We start from the raw sequence: 8901 nt of genomic DNA, 5'->3' as shown, positions 1-8901 counted from the left end.
CTATTCTTCGGTCACACGTTATAGTTCCACAGAAATCTAGTGAAAGGCTAGAACTGAAAAAAATAAAAAAATAAAAATAAAAAAAAGGTCTAAACCTTGCGTTACTTCCTATCAACCATCCATGCGAGATGCGAGAACAGTTCCTATAGAGGACGTCCTGGCAAATATAATGTAACTCTTAAACTTCCTGGAAGATTAAAACTGTGTGCCGGACCGAGACTCGGTCCCGAGTTCGAGTCTCGGTCCGGCACACAGTTTTAATCTGCCAGGAAGTTTCATATCAGCGCACACCCCGCTGCAGAGTGAAAATGTCGTTCTGTAATGTGCAATTCTGTTTGGCAAATACACGCAGAGAATGTGTTCAAGAAAACAATGGTCTGAAATGAAGAGATGAAGAAAGAAAGTTGAGTATCTTACTGCCTTTAGGTGTACACAACAGCTGGCAAGAAGAACCTAAAAAAGTTTTGTGAGCTTTGTTATGAACGACATTGTTGTCGTGGTCTCCTGCAAAACCTTCGACACCGTAACTGGTTGTCTTACATCCTAGTTGCCGCGAGAGTGAGTACTGCAGCAGGCAATTCATTTACATAGAAATGAACATCCCAGCATCATAGATATTTGGGACAAATAAAGGCGCAATGAAAGAAACCGTGAATTAATCTTTCGCAACAGGAGAAATACTTCAGCTGGTCGAAGAATGAAGAAAATACAAAAATGGTTATTAGAAGAAAGATGTGGAGCAATAATTAAACTTTCCGTATTTGACAGAGTCGTGGAAACGAAGTAGTATGGTAAGTTGAGGATGAGAATAATTTCGTTTCGGACTGCAATTAAATATTCTCCACTTTTTTGTTGTAACGTCGTCGTTTGCGAGTCTGCTACCCTCATCTTCAGATGTACCTGATCAAACTCATGTGTGGTATTTCATAGAACTATGTCTTGCAGTCGTCAGTTGTCCAGTTGTAACGCATATTGTCAAAGCAAGTTTGACAAGCTCAAACATAGAGATACACCGTCAGTGGGCGGAATATCAACACCTTTCTATAGTGTGTGTGTGTGTGTGTGTGTGTGTGTGTGTGTGTGTGTGTGTGTGTGTGTGATTGTCATCAGTCCTGAGACTAGATGAATAGGCTCACCACGAATTTCTCTCCTATTCCAGTTCCTTCATCTCAGAGCAATACTTGCACGAATCGTGTTCAATTATTTGTCGGTTATAGTCTAATCTCTGTCTTCCCCAGCAGTTTTTTCCCTCTTCAACTCCCTCAATTACATGCCCCGTCCCCCTGTTCCTTCTCGTCAGTATTATCCACGTGTTCCCCTTCTCTCTGATTTTTTGCCGTAACGCTACAAGTAATTTCTAATTTTTGACATACTCCCATACCACCAAATATCAAATGCCTCAGTTCTCTTCTTTTCCGGTTTTCCGACAGTTCACGATACGCCACAATCCAGTGCTGTTCTCCAAACGTACATTTTTAGAAATTCGCTCCTGAAGTTAAGGCCGATGTTTGACATTAGTAGAATTCTTATGGCCAGGAATTCTTCTTTGCTTGTGCTAACCTGCTTTTTATACCTCCCCCCCCCCCCCCCCCCCCCCGTCCTGCTTTGACAGTCATGTGCTATTTTACTTCCAGGGTAGCAGAATTCCTTCACTTCATGTAATTCGTGGTCTCTAATGGTGATAAGCTTATCGCTGATCTCATTTCTGCTACTCCTCATTACTATCGTCTTTATTCGGTTTACTTTCAAACCATATCCTATAGCCTTTACACGGTTCATATCAGTCAACAGGTCCTGCAGTTCCTACACACTCTGACTGGGGGCTGCAATGTCATCAGCGAATCTTGTCATGACATCTCACCCGAAATGTAGTCTTACATTTTGATTTTCTTTTATTTCCTTCATTGTTTATTCCATATTTTCCAGTTTAAGTATTCCCTTTCTCGCCTGATCAATTAGTTCTTGGTGTTCCATTATTACTATTTCTGGAATTTTTCTGCTATGTATTGCATAGTGTACGTTTTTTACCTAAAGCTAACGCCTATTTTTCTGAGAAGTTCGAACATCTTGCGCGATTTTATATTGACAAACACTTTTTGTTTGGACGAGTCCTATTCGCGTGTCTTGATTTCACTGTCACGTACAGCACCAGAAATGCCTCTCTGGTGTCTCCGCATTTCTAAAGCCGAAATGATCGTCATACAACATACAATTTCCCGCAGTGTCAGCACTGAAAATACAAAAGGAATTACATTGGTAATTGCAGAGGAGAAAGCGATGAGGTTGAGAACGTTAATGAGCGAGGTTGAGGAGCTGTCTGCTAACGTGATAACAGAAGAATTGGGTATTAATCTGGAAGACATGGGAACCGATACTGCAGTCAGAATTTTAAACATGTTTCCAGGACTTGCTATGAGACATGGCAACAGCGTCTGGAATTTCTAAAATCATTGTGGGTGGTGGCAACCACATGACTGTTCAAGTTGCTGAGTAGAATCTCAGGGACTGGACCCTCGGAGTAATATCATTCAGACAACTTCAAAGACGCAGGAAGTAGATAAATGCGATATATCGCACCACCAGCTTAAAAGCTCATATATCCAACTTCGTGCCAAGAATTACATACAGAAGAATGGAGCAGGAAGTAGGGGATCTGTTAGAGGATTCTAGGTTTGGTTTTAGGAAAAGTAAAGGCACCAGAGAAGCACTGTTGACGTTGCGCTTGATAATGGAGATACCTTCTTAAGAAAACAGACAAATTTTCATGAGATTTATTGAAAAAGCTTTCGAAGGTGTAGAATGATTGATGATGTTCAAAGTTATATATAAGGCGGGTAACATACAATGCGTTCAAGAACGTAAGTCCGAGAGGGGTGGGATTGTATGAAAAGCGTGCTACTCGACACTGCAATTTTTCTTCCCTACTGCACACCCTGTACGTCGAAGAAGCAATAGAAGCAATGGCGGAAACAAAAAAAGCTCAGGAGAACGATAAAAATTATGGGTGAAGTATCAGTGATAAGAAGTGCTGATGACAATCTACATCTACATCTACATTTATACTCCGCAAGCCACCCAACGGTGTGTGGCGGAGGGCACTTTACGTGCCACTGTCATTACCTCCCTTTCCTGTTCCAGTCGCGTATGGTTCGCGGGAAGAACGACTGTCTGAAAGCCTCCATGCGCGCTCTAATCTCTCGAATTTTACATTTGTGATCTCCTCGGGAGGTATAAGTAGGGGGAAGCAATATATTTGATACCTCATCCAGAAACGCACCCTCTCGAAACCTGGCGAGCAAGCTACACCGCGATGCAGAGCGCCTCTCTTGCAGAGTCTGCCACTTGAGTTTGTTAAACATCTCCGTAACGCTATCACGGTTACCAAATAACCCTGTGACGAAACGCGCCGCTCTTCTTTGGATCTCCTCTATCTCCTCCGTCAACCCGATCTGGTACGGATCCCACACTGATGAGCAATACTCAAGTATAGGTCGAACGAGTGTTTTGTAAGCCACCTCCTTCGTTGATGGACTACATTTTCTAAGGACTCTCTTAATGAATCTCAACCTGGTACCCGCCTTACCAACAATTAATTTTATATGTTCATTCCACTTCAAATCGTTCCGCACGCATACTCCCAGATATTTTACAGAAGTAACTGCTACCAGTGTTTGTTCCGCTATCATATAATCATACAATAAAGGATCCTTCTTTCTATGTATTCGCAATACATTACATTTGTCTATGTTGAGGGTCAGTTGCCACTCCCTGCACCAAGTGCCTATCCGCTGCAGATCTTCCTGCATTTCGCTACAATTTTCTAATGCTGCAACTTCTCTGTATACTACAGCATCATCCGCGAAAAGCTGCATGGAACTTCCGATACTATCTACTAGGTCATTTATATATATTGTGAAAAGCAATGGTGCCATAACACTCCCCTGTGGCACGCCAGAGGTTACTTTAACGTCTGTAGACGTCTCTCCATTGATAACAACATGCTGTGTTCTGTTTGCTAAAAACTCTTCAATCCAGCCACACAGCTGGTCTGATATTCCGTAGGCTCTTACTTTGTTTATCAGGCGACAGTGCGGAACTGTATCGAACGCTTTCCGGAAGTCAAGAAAAATAGCATCTACCTGGGAGCCTGTATCTAATATTTTCTGGGTCTCATGAACAAATAAAGCGAGTTGGGTCTCACACGATCGCTGTTTGCGGAATCCATGTTGATTCCTACATAGTAGATTCTGGGTTTCCAAAAACGACATGATACTCGAGCAAAAAACATGTTCTAAAATTCTACAACAGATCGACGTCAGAGATATAGGTCTATAGTTTTGCGCATCTGCTCGCCGACACTTCTTGAAGACTGGGACTACCTGTGCTCTTTTCCAATCATTTGGAACCTTCCGTTCCTCTAGAGACTTGCGGTACACGGCTGTTAGAAGGGGGGCAAGTTCTTTCGCGTACTCTGTGTAGAATCGAATTGGTATCCCATCAGGTCCAGTGGACTTTCCTCTGTTGAGTGATTCCAGTTGCTTTTCTATTCCTTGGACACTTATTTCGATGTCAGCCATTTTTTTGTTTGTGCGAGGATTTAGAGAAGGAACTGCAGTGCTGTGAAACAGCTTTGGAAAAAGGTGTTTAGTATTTCAGCTTTACGCGTGTCATCCTCTGTTTCAATGCCATCGTCATCCCGGAGTGTCTGGATATGCTGTTTCGAGCCACTTACTGATTTAACGTAAGACCAGAACTTCCTAGGATTTTCTGTCAAGTCGGTACATAGAATGCTGATTTAGTGGAAGCTATGAAGAATTACAGAACCTGATGAATGAAATGGGCGCAGAATAGGGACTAAAAGTAAACAAAAGAATTACGAAATTAAAGAATTTTAGCTGAAATTATATTACTGAACGTCGAAATTGGGTACCAGTTGAAGACTTGAAGGAATTCTGCTACGTTGAAGATAAAAGCGTATGATAAGCGCTGGAAAATAATTTGTTACTTATAGCATAAGTTTATAATACACACGGATGGATTCAGCCACTGGCTAAATTTACCAGTCCCGGCGGAAATTCGAGTCCTCCCTCGGGCATGGGTGCGTGTGTTTGTCCTTAGGATAATTTAGGTTAATTAGTGTGTAAGCTTAGGGACTGATGACCTTAGCAGTTAAGTCCCATAAGATTTCACACACATTTGAACATTTGAATTTTACCTGATCATATCCTTAATGTATTCTTTTTTTTTTTTTTTTTTTTTTTTGTCAGATGCAATGAACATAGCTCACTGAATGTTGATTGGCGACCCATTTCAATACGTATCGGACCAGTTCCTAGCACCGTAATAAGTACTGTTCGTATAATACAGACTACTCAGAGAGTGTGTGTTTGGAAATATTTCATATTTTTATAAAATAGCCGTACTGGCTACTTATAATGATGCCCTACAAGGCGCATAGAGGACAGGCTTAACAATAAAAGAAGCAAGGACATTAGTAGTGAACTTTAATAGAATGGAAAATAATGATAAGCTTAATGCCATAACTGCGTATAGCACAAGACTATACACGACGGCCGAAGTAAAAGGTATGACAGAACCAGAGGGACGGACGTGAGGAAAGCTTACTTCTTTAAAAGAGTACGTGTAGAATACTAACATGATACTGAAGCACAAGTTGCTGAATGTGTGTGTCTGGAGAACAACTTTGTCTAGAAAATAAGCGTGGACCATGGGAAATACGAAGAAGAAAAGGGTCGCATTAGAAATGTGTTGTTATCAAAGAATGTTAAAAATTAACTGAACAGGCAATGTACGACATGAAGAAGCACTGAAAATTAGGTGAGGAAAGAAGCATATGCTAGAACCTTAGTAGAGGAAAGGATAGCGACATATGCTACGGTATACGCTGGAAGGAGCAATAGAGAGGGAAATTTTTGAGGTAGGCAGTTAATGGAGTATCGAAACTTGTTGTAGATAAGAGATGAAAAGACTAGCAAAAGCTGGAGAATAATATGAAATCAGTAAAGTGATTTTAAAGTAAAATTTTGTGAGGTGATTCAGGCCACTGGGCTCTGATTCTTCAGGAGTGATTCTCTAATCCCGTCCTTTTCGGGAGAGAAGCAAAGAGTATCGAAACGTTTGAGATGTCGTGCTACAGTATGCTGTCGAAAATTACAAACATTGATGAGACGAGTTACGAATTTCTCTGCGGACTCGGTGAAGAAAGGAACATACGTAAACAGTGACAAGAAGAAGGGACAGGATGATAGGGTACGTGTTGATGGAATAACTTCCATGGCGCAAGAGAGAGCTGTAGAGGGTAAAATTCTAGAGGAATACACAGATTGCAATAAACCCGAAAAATAGTTGAGGACATAGGGTGCAAGTGCTACTATGAGATGAAGAGGTTGACACGGGAGAGGAACAGGTGGCGGGACGCACTGAGCCAGTCAGAAGACTAATAGATCACTATATGTATATATGCTGAGGTGACAAAAATCATGGCATACCTCCTGCTCCGATTCCTGCTATCGCCAAAGCATGTAGAACTGAAGAGTCTCTGTAGTAGATCGAAAACTGTTATCTATAAACAAAAAGTAACAACTTACATAAGGCCACGACTGTGTTTACTAAATAAATTATATTATTAGATCTCTGTTTCCTGATCATTTACAAATAAAAAGTAACAACTTATACGCAACCGCGACCATGTTTAGCTAAATAAAGTACAATGTCTTAGATTGCGGTTTCCTGGAACAGTGTTGCAAAAAAATCCTAATATCCTATCGGGCCTCTTTTCACCCGGTGTAGTGCTGCAACTCGACGCAGTGTGGACTCAACAAGTCGTCGGGAGTCCTCTGCAGAGAAACTGAGCCGTACTACCTCTAAAGCCGTCCATAATTGCGTAAGTGTTGTCGGTGCAGGATTTTGTGCACGATCTAACATCTCAATTACGTCCCATAAATATTCTGTAGGACTCATGCCAAATCATTCGCTCGAATTGTCCAGAATTTTCTTCAAACCAATAGCCAACAACTGTATCCCGGTGACAATTCCATCGTTGTTTGGGAACAATAAGTCCATACAAATGGTCCCCAAGTAGCCGAACACAACCATTTCCTGTCAATGATCGGTTCATTTGGATCAGCGGACCAAGTCAAGTCCATGTAAACACAGCCAATACAATTATGAAGCCACCTCCAGCTTGCACAGTGTCTTGCTGCCAACTTGTGGCCCCCGGCCGGAGTGGCCGTGCTGTTCTGGGCGCTACAGTCTGGAGCCGAGCGACCGCTACGGTCGCAGGTTCGAATCTTGCCTCGGGCATTGATGTGTGTGGTGTCCTTAGGTTAGTTAGGTTTAATTAGTTCGAAGTTCTAGGCGACTGATAACCTCAGATGTTAAGTCGCATAGTGCTCAGAGCCATTTGAACAACTTGTGTCCATGGCTTCGTGTAGTCTGCGCTACACTCAAACCCTGCCATCAGCTCTTACCGACTAAAATTGCGGCTCATCTGACCTGTCCACTGTTTTCCAGTCGTCTAGAGTCCAACCGATATGGTCACGAGCCCAGGAGGCGCGCTCCAGGCGTTGTAGAGCAGTTAGCAAAGGTACTCGCTTCGGTCGGCTGCTGCCATAGCCCATTAACGGCAAATTTCGCCACACTATCTTAAAGGATATGTTGGACGTACGTCCCAAATTGATTTCTGCGGTTATTTCACGAAGTGTTGCTTGTCTGTTAGCACTGCCCTCCCTACACAAATGCCGTTGTCTCGCTCGCTGAGTGAATGCCGTCGGCCACTGCGTTGTCAGTGGTGAGAGACAGTGACTGAAATTTTAATCTCGGAACTTTGAATTCCCTAACGATTTCCGAAATGGGGGAGGCTACAGATCTCTATCTCCAGCTACCATGCTACGTTCAAGGTCTGTTAATTCCTGTCGTGTGGCCATAATCATGTCGGAAACCTTTTCATATGAATCACCCGAGTACAAATGACAACTCCACCAGTGCACTGCCTTTTATACTTTGTGTACGCGATACTACCGCCATCTGTGTATGTACATATCGCTATCCCATGACTTGTCATCTCAGTATATATATCCCTGCCAGTCCCAGATTGTGCTTAATTTCTTGAAGCCTCGAAGGGCTTTTAATTGATTCTCCCTAGTGTAGAAGGGAAAATGAGAGCTGTTGTTGCTTGTGGACGGTGCATTTCTGCGCCCAAAAACAGGGACATTGCAGTTCCGTTGTAAGTCTCACGGAACACGACAACCTGCACTACTGCGACGGCAGTAACGCGCCTCAGAGCTTTCTGGGTAGGGATTTTAGAAAAAAGGAGAACTTTCGAGAGGTGTTCTCTTTGTGGTTAACCGCTGCGACAAAGCTTGGAGAGGAGCTATAACAAAGGAGAATTAATAAAAGATGTGTGCCATGAAGAGGTCGGTAAGAGGGACATTGGTCCAGATTTGTGGCAGGCAGTCAGTGTGCAGAGACCGACGGTTTCTTGAGGACTTGGGCAGGCTGTCGCCAGGGTCGTACGTCGCCGCCGGCCATATGGGCAAAGTGCGGAAAAAGTGAAAATAAAAACACTCTGGGGAGGCCACTGGCTGCATGCTGTGTGCTGTCGCTGTTCTATACTACACACTACTCCTCGGGATGCGCCGCGGCGCGCCGCCAGACAGTATTTCAGGCGAGCTGCAGGAGGCAGTGGCGGCGGCGGCGGCGCCGGCGGGAGGACTGCTAAATATTTCAGGCGCGACGGAGAAGCGCTAAGCCCACGAGGGGCGGGCAGCAGCAGCAGCGAGTGCAGATGCGGGGGCGGACGCTGCGCGCCACCGGAATTACCTGCCGGTCTGTGCTCAGACTTGTTCTCCCACAAGCCTACAACACCAGTCGATTTGTCAA

The sequence above is a fragment of the Schistocerca americana genome, chromosome 5, assembly GCF_021461395.2.
Source record: "Schistocerca americana isolate TAMUIC-IGC-003095 chromosome 5, iqSchAmer2.1, whole genome shotgun sequence".
NCBI classification, from domain to species: Eukaryota; Metazoa; Arthropoda; class Insecta; order Orthoptera; family Acrididae; genus Schistocerca; species Schistocerca americana.
The sequence above is the reverse complement of the archived record's forward strand: the minus strand, read 5'-3'. Positions refer to the sequence as shown.